This window comes from Chamaea fasciata, unplaced genomic scaffold, assembly GCF_029207755.1.
Source record: "Chamaea fasciata isolate MVZ Bird 193981 ecotype frontalis unplaced genomic scaffold, bChaFas1.0.hap1 SCAF_6, whole genome shotgun sequence".
In the NCBI taxonomy this organism is placed as follows: Eukaryota; Metazoa; Chordata; class Aves; order Passeriformes; family Sylviidae; genus Chamaea; species Chamaea fasciata.
Window position 1 is genome coordinate 21,736,690 of NW_027094091.1, and position 14,443 is coordinate 21,751,132.

The window sequence follows — 14,443 nt, forward strand, 5'->3', positions numbered from 1 at the left end:
TTACTTTGCAACCTCTTTACTAAAGCAAAGTATAATAGCCATGTCCTTGCTTGATAAAAGTGAACATTGCTTTTACAGAAAAGTGAGATTTCGAAAATGTAGGTATGAAGAATTATAGACTGATCTGCATATATTTCTGAGGACTCCAGCTGTTTGGACATGCCATACTCAGTCAACAAAATATTTCTACATGTCTTAAACATTAGAAATTATTAATTTTATCAAAATTATATGCATCATTCTATAATACATGGATTACTCTATGTCCAGTATGAATAACTACCAAATTCTTCAGATTAAAGCCTAATGTACAGACAGAGGTAACTTCTTCTTACTTTCAGATTTGTTAGTAATTAATTCTGCTTTTATATTCTCCATGAATATTTATCATTCTTTTGAATGATAATAATAATAATTCAGTGTTAGCTCATGTGAATACGTAATCTCTTTCCTGAATTTGAGATTTGTTGCCTCACTTTAAACTGTCATTGTAATGGAGTCTTTTAGGTTACCATCAAATATGGAAAAAGAGGTATTTCTTCATAAAAATTTTAAAATGTATGACTTTGAAATTTTGTTTGTTATATTAAGTTCTTGTATTGAAGGTAAAGATAGTAAACCAGAAGTATTTCTGCCATTCCTTATTCATGTTTTCAATCTCTAAAAACTCATTTCTTTCCAAAATGCTTACTAGGACTAACATGATTTTTAAGTCAGAGCAAGAGTAAGGTTGGTGTTCTACAATGGTGTTTCTATTGAAATAATATTAAATTTACCATCTTCTATATTACAATCCACCTCATAAAACACACCAAAAATTTATCTAAACACTAAACTGATTTCTATTAAAGGCAAAAAGTAGCTGGCAAGAGTCAGTGAAAAACAATTCTGAGAGCAAGCTGACTCCTTGATAGTTACACATATTGTGATTACACAGGCTGTCACATCTGTGTGACTCCCCTACTGCTTCAGCAACATGCAACAGATGCCTCTTTCTTCAAGTCCACCTGTGCACAATTAATTACTGTTATTCTTCTGATACTGATTTGATGCACCAATTATTTTCCTTTTTCACCTCTCCTTTAATCACATAATATAAAAATCTAAATATTAATCTCAATCACAACGTTATTGATCTAAACTTTATTCATTTTTATGCTATTTAGAAACTATGTCTTGCTGGCAAATCTTAATTGTGATACATAGTCTGTGTATTTTATTTATAGAGGTCATATATTTGCAACATTTACGAATTGCTATTGTAAATGAGAAAATTGCATGGCAAAAGAAAAGATAAATAGGAATAGTATTAGTCTTATTCATCTAGTCACTAATGTCTCAACCTACGTTATTATCAATTCTTAGATGTAAGACAAGTACTGTACGAGTATTTTAACCCCTTCTCTGAAAATAAAACAAAAAACCCATCTTTTCTTTGGTTTTGTTTATTTTAGTATGTCTTTTTTTTGGGGGGGGGAGGGGAGTTGTTTTTTGTTTTATTAATAAAGAGTGTATTTTAACTCTAAGCTGGCTTCTTATTAGAGGAAACAATTATCACGCTTTTCCCAATGCACAAATCCTTTTAGCCATCAGGCATTTGTCATAAGTACCTTCTCTTGTGGAATAAATATTCTCTTGCTAGATCATCAGATCTCTTCAGTATGTATGTACATAAATGTATGATGGTAGGACAAACAGTACTGGAAATATTGCTAAAAATTTGACTTCGTTTCTTCACCAAAATTAAAACTGTTTGGTAGAAGTTCCATGATTCTGCCACAAGATGGCATCTTTGTATTACAAAAATACAATGCATTTATTTCAAAACCTGAAAAGTAGGTGCAAAAAACACTGCTAAAAAGTAATCTATAAAGGCCTGGACAATGCACACAGTATCAGACACTGAAACATGTTGCCTAGAGAAGTTGTGGATGCACCATTCCTGGAGGTGTTTAGGGCCAGGTTGGGGCCATGAGCAACCTGGTCTAGTGAAAGTGTTCTTTCACTAGTGGAGGTGGAAATACATGATTTTAAGGTCCCTTTGAACACAAACCATTCTATTACTATTTGCACAACATCATAAGGACAAGACAGTAAGAATTTTGAGCCCTTCAGTAACATCTATAGAAAAGGAAAACTGCATTCCATGGAATTTGAAATTATTGTTTACATTAATTGAACAGTAAAACTAAATGAAATTTGCCATGTTAAAATCTAATTTTTGATTATTAACATGCATTAAGTGGCTAAATAAAACATATTTTATTAAATATAGCAAAAATTACTAATAAGGTAGAATAAAATTTTAACAATTTTAAATGTACTACCTGATGTTCTTTTCCTCTGAGGAATGCCTTTTGTCTCCTGGGTATTTTTGTCTATTTCTAGTAACTCTCATTTGCAGTTTGAAATGAGTAACTAGTCTTGCTGTGGCCCAGCAAAGCTGAACTGACTGGTGGCATACTTTTCCTCTATTCTTCCCCCTCCTTACCTCTCCCACTGGTTCTGGCTTGTGCTGGGACTTTCCTACCTAGCTGCTCTATGTAGCATTCACAGCTTTTATTTCCACTTTTTTTTGATATTTTATCTCCTGAAAAAACATGGCTAGCATTGAGCACACACTTTCCCAGCTCATACAAACATTTTAACAAAACATATTTAAAATGCACAATTTAACAAAAAAAAAATATATATATAAACAATATATGCAGACCAAATATTCTTATGCCTTCCCCCAGTGTTTCTTTTGTTCTACCAGATAGGCACAGGAGCACCCTCCTTGTCTGGGTCTCCCTGACCTCAAGGACTCTTGGCAGGAGGAGGGAATGCAAGGTGTGGGATGGATGTGTCTATTTCCCTTCATGTTAGGTCTCAGCCAACAAGCTTATTTACAGAAATGGGTTTGATTCTTTTTTTTTTTTTTTTTTTTGGTCAGAAAAGAGATTCTTCACACTCTTAAGTTCATAGGCTGTAAATAAAACCTCCAGAAAAAATAGGTTTCAGACCAGTGTGTGGCCTTCTGTACAACTGAATGACATCAGCAGCAATGAGACACGAAAATGTAGCTCTTTAGGGTTAAAGTAAATTAAGATCAAGCTGTAGCAAGATCCAAAGAGACCTTTTTCAGAGGAAATTCCTAGTGGGATGTCAAATGAGCTGTTTCTCCAACCTTATGAAAGGAAGAATAATTAACTTCTGCCTTTTCTGAATGGGAAATGACAGTCATAGGCTGATATGGTTCAACTATTGATGTGGAAAGTTCAATTTCTTAACGACTATCAACACTGTTCTTTGCTTTTCAGGCAATCAGATATTGTCTCCTAAATGACGGCTCCCTTGGTGAGATTTAATCTCACTGAACTGCAAATGTGGCAAAACGCGGAAAAGAATGAGAACTGCATGGGACAAATCTACTCCTTATGTGTTTTTATTGACTCTGAAAGAAGATGTAGGAAGAAAAGCAATAGCTGAGCTTTATGGCTTAGAATGTGTTTGTTTTCGAACTCTAAAGAGGTGAAACTCTGTGTTTCTGCTAAACAGTGAAAGGAACTGCAACTGAAAGGAAAAGGAGCTAAGATAGGAAGCCAGTTGCTCAGAAAGAAATCACCTAGACAACTAGAATTTGGCTAACTGAAGAAAGTAGTTCATTATTTAAGTACTGAACAGCTAGTCAAATAAAAAAGGAAGGAAAACAACTATTCATTTTTTGACATTGTTACAGGATGGATTGCCAACTGCATCTGAGATGATGAAGTGCAAAGGCATATAGCAGGCTTTGCATATTCAACATTTAAAACACAAATTCTCTACTTAGTGAAACAGGGTTCACTGATCAGGATCAGTAAACTGATTAATACAACAGACGTTCAATTAAAAAACTGAAGATGGCATTTAATCAGTATCCCATCCAAGCCCTTTTCAAAAATGAGTTCTTTTTTTCTTTAGATAGCCTTCAGTAAGTACTGTTTACCCAGAACTATCTGTAGTGAAGTCATCTTCATGCATGAGAGTTTCAAAAGCTTCTCCCAAGTGAATTGGGAGGGAGCCCACATGCTGAGAAATTTGGTGGGAGAGCTGGAGGAAAGGCCTCTTTCAGCCTTTCTCAACAGCTCATTTCAGTGAGCATGTCTTAAATGTATTGAGATAAGCCCCTGAAAAAGCAGGGGCACTCAGAAAAGTGGCATAAAATAGCTCAGTTGAAATCATTCCTTCCTTTGCATAATATCTCTGCACTTTACCTGAAGACACAACCAGAAGTCCTTGAGCATATCCAACACAATTAAAAAAACTGTTAACCAAAGAAATGCAATATTTGCAATTCCTCAATTTTCAACTTTCACATATACATTTAGAGATAACCAAAAGACTTATTATGGATTAATAATCTACTGTAATATTATAATAAATTAAAGTTCAGAAGAATAGAAGAGTTCATGTTCCACACTTTCCCCCTGAACAATGAAAATATCATAAACGTAAGAAAAATGATTCTACAGTAATGCAAGTGTAAGACTTTGTTCTTATCTCTAGTCTATGTGAAAGACAAGACTTCATCATTAGCATTGTAACCCTATTCTTAGTCTTTAAAAAGATTTATATGCTTTTGAACTCTTCATTACATATATAAATTCTTTATTTCACAGTGGGTATTTCCCCTTGACAGAAGATTTTTCAAAGCACTATATGTAGTCTTACATGTCTACATCTCACTCGCCTTTTTTTATCCTTTGAACATCTACCACAGCATTGTTCCCATGAAGACCTTTTGTGCTGTAGCTTCCAAAGTGGGAAAAAATGGTGCCTCTTCAACTTGTTATCATACTTTAAAATCCATACATAACCTTTTTCATCATTGTACTCTAAAGTCCAATTGTGATAGTATGACTTGCAGAAATGTCCTTTTGTCAGATTAGGACCAGAGCAGAATAATTATTTATCAGAAACTGAAAGAATTTAATAGAATTGGAAGGATTCTAGCCAGGATTAGCATTACTACATGGCAATTTCACACTGCAGGTACCAATTCAGCCAGCAGATATTACAGAAGAGCTTCTACAAAGATACTATTTTCTGTATTTTCAGACCTAAAATCAATATGTAAAAGTCATTTCACTGAGACAATGGAAGAGAAACCCTTGAAAGACTGTTCAATATTCACTTGTCTCTTAGTGAGTTAGCCCATTTTAGAGTATCTTGAGGTCAACGGATGCAAATAATTTAAGATGCCGGTATCATGCAATCAGAAATAGGAATATTTTCATTCTATTAACATTAATATTTTTTTCAAAATCAATGTCCATGCCTGAAGAATTAAGGAAATTTTAAAAAAGGATTGATGGAATAAAAAATTTTGAAGTGATAGAGAATCAAATGTGTAAAAACATTTTGGGGCGTTCTATTTCTAAAAAGAAAGAGGAAATAATTTTAATGTGAGGAAGCTTGTAACAAAATCAGACACCTTATTCTACATAATTCCAAAGATTTTAAGAAAATAGCAAACTTATTTGAAGTGAATAATTACTAATGAAGAGAGCCAATTTACATTCTCTAAATTTCTCTTATGAAGTTTTGATGAAATGTCATTTCTCATAGAAAACAAGATGCTACAAAAGTTTATTGGGAATATTTGCAAATAAATAAATTAAGCTGATACAATAACTGATTTGATCATACTTATAAAACTAAATTCAAATGGAGAATACTTAAGTTCATCTCTATTTACACCTAGAGAAACTCCTAAAAGTAAATTTTTTTGTCAGACTGGGGGTAAAACAGTGAAAGCACACTGAAATTTTTTTTAAACAGTTTCCAAAATGGTCCAGAGTAAATGCTACCCAGAGGTGTGCATTCAGCTGAATGGCTTAGAGCTAAAGAGGGAAGACAAGGTAAAACTATGTTGATGCAAATTGTAAAGTCAGCAAACATAATGTGGGTTTACTCAACCATTTCTACCCCATTTATTTTGCCCTCAGGCCTTGGTTGGGAGTCTTTTTAATTCATTGGTTACATACAATATAAGTACTGTGAATTTTAATCAAGAACTTCACATTTTTCTCATCATTGCTGTTAAAATATAAATAAAATCCCAGTAAGTACTCAGAAAATATTTTTAAAAGGCACAGCAAACTGTTACTGCCAGTCTAGAAGAGGTTGAGGAGACGTCCTCTGCAGCATGGTGCATGGTTCTGCTCATGTGTTTTCAGAGTGAACTTAAAATACCAAATCTTTGCTGAGCCCTTCTGCAGAAATGGAATAAGTAAAAGAGCTGGGGAAGGGAGAAAGGTTTTTCAAAGGAAACCAAAAAAAAGTTTTGTCTAGCCAGGAAAAAAAAAAAAAAAGAAACTTTGTAAAATTATTTTCTATTAGATAAGTACTGTACGGGTTGCAGAGCATAAACAGGGAGAGAATTAGAAGTACTTCCATAGCTATCACAATCTTCCAGCAGAATTAAAAGGACTAAATACTACAAGCATTTTAAAATGCAGTTTTTAAAGTTCATGAAATGTTTTAGAAGAGCAGTCTTCAGCAGTGGAGAACTGAAGTCACAGGGAGAGGCCTTCTTTGTACATTTTTGTGTTCCTAGATTATACAAACTGATGAAAACTGGACAGGAATTATCAGCATATCCATTATACTGGTTTCTCAATCCACCTCCTCTTGGAAGGTCCTTATCCTTATCCTCCTGCCACTCCTTATCACATTACAAACTGTACACAGATAGACACACACACACTCCTAAACCTGACAGGCAGTAGCCTCAGTTCGTGTCTAAAACAGGTGTAAAATCAACCTGATTTGTGGTTTCCTGGCTGACAATAAACTGCTGTCAAATCTTTGTCTCTTTTGTTCTTCAGTGACTGGTAACCATGGATACCCGAGGCAATAAAGTTCACTGATCCACAATGCTGTAATTCAGGGTGTGTTTATGGTAGCTGATTTTGTTATGGAACCCCCAAAAGACAAGACTAGTAATTCAAGGTGAAATGGAAATTAGCTACTAGTTAAGATTTTGCTTGTGTTTTAATAATAATAATTTTTAAAAAGCATGCTTTGTTGAACAGCATAATTACTTTCCCTGAATAATTTATGACAGCCAGTCTGCCCCATTGAAATGTTCATATTAATTTTAATGAGTTTGTCAAAGCTCTTCTAGCCATTTTATATTGAATAGATTTAGCTGGGGTAATATTTTAACCTATTGCTCCTTTTAACAAACAGAAATTTGTTTTATATAAAATATCTTTTTTACTTTCAATTTATAAATTAGCATCTCTAGTTCCTTCAAATAGTAGTAACATTATGATTCTCTGTAATACAGATTATATTTCCATTTCAATGTAAAGTTTACTTCTGCAGGAAAAAAAAAACCTCTTAAAAAAAGACAGATTTTAAGCTAATTGGACTAGAGGGCATAAGTGTTTCAATTACAGGTCTTTGGATGCAATGTTTGCATTTACATTAATGTTTTTCCAAAGCTTAAATTTATGGCAGCCATAAATTTTCACTTTGTTTAGAGCAGACTGTGACATATCTGATGTGCATGATTTTGTTGTTTCCCATTGTGCAGGTGTTTATAGTTTTATCCAATAATTTCTACTTTAGCTGCTTTTCATCACTAAAATTAGTTTTAATTACTGTTCCACAAATAGTATAGAAGCTGATATTATAGATATCATTCCAATTTCACCTTTTTCTCTAATGTCTTCATCACAGCATTCCTGATGGGCCTCTTGGAACAACAGTATTTACCTGACAAAATGGTGTTTTCATCTCTACTTAGCTATGTCAGGACTAAGGGTAAACTCTGGGGTAAAAAAATACAAAAAATCCGTGTAAGAACTAAGGTTAGCAGTTTGTGTAGAAATGTAAGGAGCAGGAAAAGAAATGTTATTACTGATTCATCCAAAGGGACAGGAACATGCATCCTTTAACTGATGGAGTTTGGATTAGGTGACACAGTTTTTTTCCATGAGGACTGATCTATTTCTGTCAACTCTTTCTGAACTACAGAAACAGTGTAACAACTTATTTGTATGTTCATCATTTTATCTGTAAGAAATTATTTCAAAATCTTTTAACTGTAGTAGTCTCAGAACTGCAGTCTTAAAATCTGAAAGCAAATTTTGTAGACAGTGACCTCTTCCTTATTCTTCTACTGCTATAGATTTTCGGATTTTTTTTTTTTTAACTCAGCTCATAAATTTATGATGTTAGTCCCTGATGATGATAAATAAGTTTGTCTGGGGTATGAGGACTCATTCACTAAACAGACATTCTACTACCTAAAAATAAATTAATGAGCAAGAATTCTATTCAAAAATTATATTAGTCTGAAAATTTAAAATATTAAATAAGCTAGAAAATTAATTTAAGTAGAAGGGTCTAGTACATTTTGAGATTAAAAAAACACCTAAAACATGCTGTTTCCGTTTTTCTCTAAAAATTTCTTTCAGCATGTAACCTTTAAGACATAAAGATTCAAGGAAAATCTTTCGAACAAGCTTGTAAACCAAAGTAGAAGACTTCTTCTGGTAATTTTTACCCTTTTAATCTTTTTATAGTATGCTAAATTACAATTCTGATTTATTTTTTGTGCTCCTGATTAATGCTGCTGGAGCTTTAAAATCTGTTGCAGTCCTTCTGTTACTATACTCAAAATTATGGTGGAATTGCAGCCAACTTTATTTTTTGCAATTTTTACATTTGAAATCTAACTAGAATTTTTTGATAAATCTCAAATTCTACAAAATATCTTTATTTCTCACTAGATAGAATTACAGCAAGTCTAAAACCGTAAAACAAGAAAGCAGCTTTGTGACTTTCCTTAGAATTAGAACAAAACAAACCCCACTATTATCTGAGAAGACTGAGGTTTAGAGAATCTGGAATTTCATTTTGCAGTGCATTGAAGACATCCTGTACTTAAAGAAGAAGTGCTAACTTCTGATCACTCTCTTTCCATCCAAGTGTCATTTTCACAGGGGTGACAATGCTCTGGGGTGTGATCTCAGTCTGTAACAATAACTGGGAACCTGGGCATATTCCACGGGCCTAGAATAGCCAGGTGAATCATATTTATTTGCAATCCAATAATGTTTCTTAGAAACTAGAAGAATTTAATGTCTGAAGAAGTAAGTTTTTATTTTTTAATGTAGTCATGGCACTGATATAGTAAGAACTATAATTGCCACAATAAGACTAACAGACAATAGTGAAGCCCCACAAGTCAAAGATGTCCACATAAATGTGAACATCATCCGGAGTTACATTAAGTGAAATGAAATGTCCTAGTACATCGTTAGGCCATGCTTCAAAGCTGTACCAGTAGCAGCTATGCTTTAGGAAAACATGTAATCACAGCACACCATAGCAATTCTTTCCTGGAGCACCAAATTACAACCCCTGCCAAATCAGACCTAGGATCAGTGGTCCTATGCCGTGTCTGATATTTCTGAGGTGATGAAAAAGCAAACTTAATGAACCTAAAGGTTTAAACACTCAAAAAACCAAAGTTTGACTATATTCATTTTCTGTACCCTGTTACACAGCCAGGAAAATACCACCCAGTTAAACATTTCCTTCAGGTTACTACTCATGGAATATATCAGTATTGAGTGTTAGAATGAGCATTTCCAGCAGATTGAGGGAAGTGATCCTGCCCTTCTACTCACCCCTGCTTAGACTTATCTGGAGTGCTGTGTCCAGTTCTGGGCTCCTCAGTATGAGAGAAGCATGGAGTTCTTGAAATAGTCGGTTTCTGCAGATGAAGATTATTAAGGGACAGAATGAAGACGGTCAATGAAAATCATTAAGGGACAGAAACATCTGTCTCATGGGTGAGAAAGATGGGCCTGTTCAGCCTGTAGAAGAGATCAGAAGTGTCCATATCTGCATTAAACAATTTTTTTTCCCTGATCATTTTGTCTTCATTATACCTCACAGAAGCAGTACAGAAATGACAGTATGGTTTTTCACACCATGTTTGCATAATACTGGATATACTCTAAAAGAACAGAATAAAGGATGACAGTAAAACCTTTGCTCTGTCTTTTTCTGGCTTGAATGCTTGTTGCAAAATGCTAAGTGCACCATGTAAAAAAATAACTGGAAATAAGGAAAGTGGAGCAATGAGCTTCCACTATAGAGTGTGAATATAAAGCTAGACAGTGAGTTAATGTTTAGAAAGGCTCAAAGGAAGAGAAAGAGAGTCTTCAGGAATAAACAGACAGCCTAAGGACTAATAATCGACTTGGAGAAAATCCTTAAGGCAAGAAGAAAATTAAAGGAGCATAAATACAAATTAAGATGACAAAAACAGAGGAATGTGATAGGGAACAAGAGGAGAAAACAATCAAGGATCAAATTCTATTAAGGGCTATTATATATGATAAAGAATACACTCTAAAAATAGTATATGAGACCAAGACAGAAAAGATTATAAGCATGACATCAGAATAAAAAAAAAATTACCCTAGAAAAGGTGTGACATAGTTCAATGAACAAGTTTTACATTGGTGGGGAAAAAAAAGTGCAAATTTCTCAGAATGGGGAGATAGCCATAAAAATTTAAATATATGTATTTATATATTTATTGCTATTTTAATTTTTGAGGATTGAAAAAAAGGCTTTTAAATTTCAAGACTTATCTAGAGTGAGTAATTCTATTGAATTTTAATCTGAACTCAAAAAAGTCTTTTCTTGAGAGAAATGAACAAAGCAGAATAATAAGTTTCCTTGTTCATCCAGAAAGGAACCTGTTGTACTTAATTTTCCATACACAAGTCTAATTCTGCCTCTTTCTGATGGTAACAATGAATTTAGCCTTATTCTGCATATCTTCAAATCTCTTGTTCAAGCCAGTCTCAAAAGCTGGCTGAAAGTTTCATTCAAACACACATTTATATGGCAGATAGTTTTACGCTGGTCATCATACATTTCTGCAGATTACAAATGCTGTGCTTCTGAAGCAAATTCCTTCTTCCTGGAATTTCATTTCTGTTAACACAGCATCTTTCCTGAAAACTGCAGTGAGAAACATTTCTCTAAATGGCAGACCCATCCATGCAAAATATCTGTTCCTACATTTTTGCTCTTAACTTCCCATCACTGCTATGCAAACTAAAGTTTATGTCTGAAGAACTGATTACCTGTAATCTCTAGTATAAATGGAAATATCTTTTGAACATTTCTAATCTCCCAACACTATCCCAGTTACTGTGGGTACTAAGATTGGCATTGGAAAATATTCCCTGAGCAACTCAACCTTCTGTTACTTCTTGAAAGTGATACACTAGAATGCATACTTCTACATGCATGAAAATTTAACATTATCATTGACAAACAGATGTTTTTCCATGGCATGATGCATCACTTGGCCATTTCAACTTGTTTTTTATTTCAGTTGAATTTAATAAGATCCATGAACCACTATGACTTCTCAGTAGTAGTCTTGCATCCGTTTAGAGTGTTCAGACACTTGGTGCGGGAATGGATCCTCCCTGTATACCACATTCTGCCACTCCACTCAAACAATGTTCAAGGTACATAGGAAAGATCATTAAAGAAGGTTCAAGGTTAGTCAGTTACTTCAGCTTGAACTGAAGTATTGGATTTTAACAGCCATTGCAAAAGTTCAATAAATATTGTCGTTCTTCCTACCACTCAATTTCCTTTAGAAGTTTTGCAGAGAAAATATAAGAAAAACAACCTCTTAATCACTAAATCGCTCTTTTTTCTATACAAAGCATTTTAGTAAGCATAGATTTTATTATCCCCTTTTGGTAGCCTCCCAGATTGATGTGCTATTCTGGATTCAGAATTTAGAAAGATTAGCACGCCTCCCCACCATCTTCTAAAAACAACTGATTGAAAAACAAAAACTTTCAAAATAATATTTGAGAGAATATAGAATCACTCAGTTATAGATAAGGCCTTTATCTAGGATCATGTACCTGACATCAATCACTGTGCTTCAAGAATAGCTAAGGACGTAACCCGCAGCTCCTTTTCTTTGTAATATGCTCTACATTTTACATCCTACATATAATTGGAGGCCTTTGGCATCCACAACCAGACATTCCTGCCCTTATATGCAAGAAACTTAGCCACCATCTTAACTTCCTTTCCCACTAAACCACTAAAAATCACTAAAGAATACCTATTAAAACACGAATGTATGCCATTCTCAGTTCAAATTCATTAAGCATCATCGTCTTGGAGCACTCACATATTTTTCACCTTTACTCAAGCTCCTGTTTACATGTATCTCCAATTTCACTGACATATACAATGCTAAAGAAAGTTCTTACTCAGTGAATAGAAGGTGAAACAAAATATTACATTTATTTCTTCCAGACAAAAATCCAGAAAAATCATTCCCTGAATAGCAGTACCAGAAAAAACAAAAACAACCAACCCAAACCTACTTGTTTTCTTAATTTGAGAAAATATTTATCATTAAAACAATACTGGCTTGGCCACGATCATCACAGGACAGAAGTATAGATGCCCTTCATTCATTTAATCACATTTTAAAACCTATCTCAGAAAAAAATTATCAGTTTTCAAGAGACTCTTCCAAAGGAAAGAAACTACTTAGAAAAGGACATTAAATGTTCACTGATCTTAAAAAAAAAAAAAAAAAAAAAATCAACATTTGAAACAAAGTTATTGTTCAGAAAAAAAGAAATAAGTGTTCCAGAACAGTAGCAAAGTTATATATTTAACTAAATTCAGGTTTTTTTGTAAAAAATGTAGGGGACGTCAACCTATTGCCTCAGTATTAAGTGTTTTACATCTATTTAAGCCTTTAAGGTCTTGTTTCTGGTTTTGGCTGAGGCAGAGTTGATTTTCTTCATAGTCACCACCATACACAACAGAGTGCCGCTTTCCTGGGGATAGCTGAACATCAGCTTACCCATGGGAAGCAGTGAATGAATTCCTTGGTTTGCTTTCCTATGTGCAGAACCTTTGCTTTCCCTATTAAACTGTATTTTACTCAGCCCACAAGTTTTCTCACTTTTACCCTTATGATTCTCTCCCCCATCTCACCAGGGGGGAGTGAGCGAGCAACTGCGTGGGGCTTAGTTGCCAGCTGGGCTTAAACCACAACACATGCATAAAATCCAATACCACTGAGGGAAAGAGATGTATTAGATCCAGTCTTTTAATTAGTCTCTCAACTTTTCAAAGACTTTCATTTATCCTATAAATGCTGATTTTCCACTGTGTTCAAAGCGTTCTTATAATTAAAAATGCTATGACTTCATTAATTAAAATTAACGGAAGAATGTGATAAAAAGAACAATTGATCATATTGTATTATTAAAACAAAATCATAGCAAAACAAAACCAGAAACAGAATTAATTAACTCGAATATCCGTTCTTCAGATATCTGAGGGCCTAGACTATTGCAAACTATTATATTAATTAGAAATAAAACAATACAATTGTTGGACCAAATAAATCTCTAAGAGTGCATGCACAGAGGATAAAAATACCTAGCTGACTTTGAGCTTGACTTTATGAGTTTCTTCTTCATTATGTTATTTACACAGGAGTGCCTATGATATTCTGAATGCCAGAAATAGATGTCTGCTTACAAAAAGATACAGAAAAATATTTCCCTGTCTCCTGTAGGTGTAGAAACATAAATGATTCTTGGTTTTAAACACATAACTGTATACTAGACTATATTTTGTGGACAAAACCTATCAGGGAACTGACACTTTGCAGACAACTAAAATAAAATTTTCAAAGTATGGTCTAGCTAGTGAATGCATAAAGATATTAAATTATGTACGGACTCTAATACTGGAAGTTTAAAAAACCTTAAATTCTTAAGAAAAAAGATTCCTTTCATCCCTCATTCTCTCCCTACTACCCTTGCTTTAAGGCCAGTTGCTTTTTCTGGGAAGTGCATCTAAAAATATTATTGAAGGGTCAGCTTGAGTTGTAGTCCTTGAGGGACTTTTACAGGCTTCTTTTCTTCCTTATGTAACATGTGCCTGCATAAGACACATAAAATGTAGTCATCAGCTCTTACAGATTGAAACTTCCAACAGAAAAACACAGAGAATTCTCAGGAATGAAAAATAAGGCCTTGAATGTACTCCTTTGTTAGGAAAAACTGTTTAATGTACTGAAATCTTGCAAAAATATGTTTGAATATGAAAAATGGGGAAGTGAAAACTCAGACTGAACTTTCTGGTCAAATCTTTCACCAAATAAAACATGAGACAGGATATTATTCAGTTCCCTATTATGTTCACACTAATATATCATTTTAAGATAAATAGGTATTTAAGCAAATATCTGGATTATTTAGAGGGGGAAAAGCCACTTTTTCCCACCATTACCGTGGGGAAAATTATTTGTCATCAGTCAAAGGTCTCATGTTGTCAGTATTAAAAAGATTGTTGTAATTGTGTACAGCCTGATACA

General features: G+C 33.9%; 1 long non-coding RNA gene across 1 annotated transcript in view; it reads right to left on the bottom strand.

Moving 5' to 3' along the window:
* The window catches only part of LOC136290570 (uncharacterized), a 43,232-nt gene that overhangs the window by 6,775 nt on the left and 22,014 nt on the right, over positions 1-14,443 (bottom strand). The window lies entirely within an intron of this gene.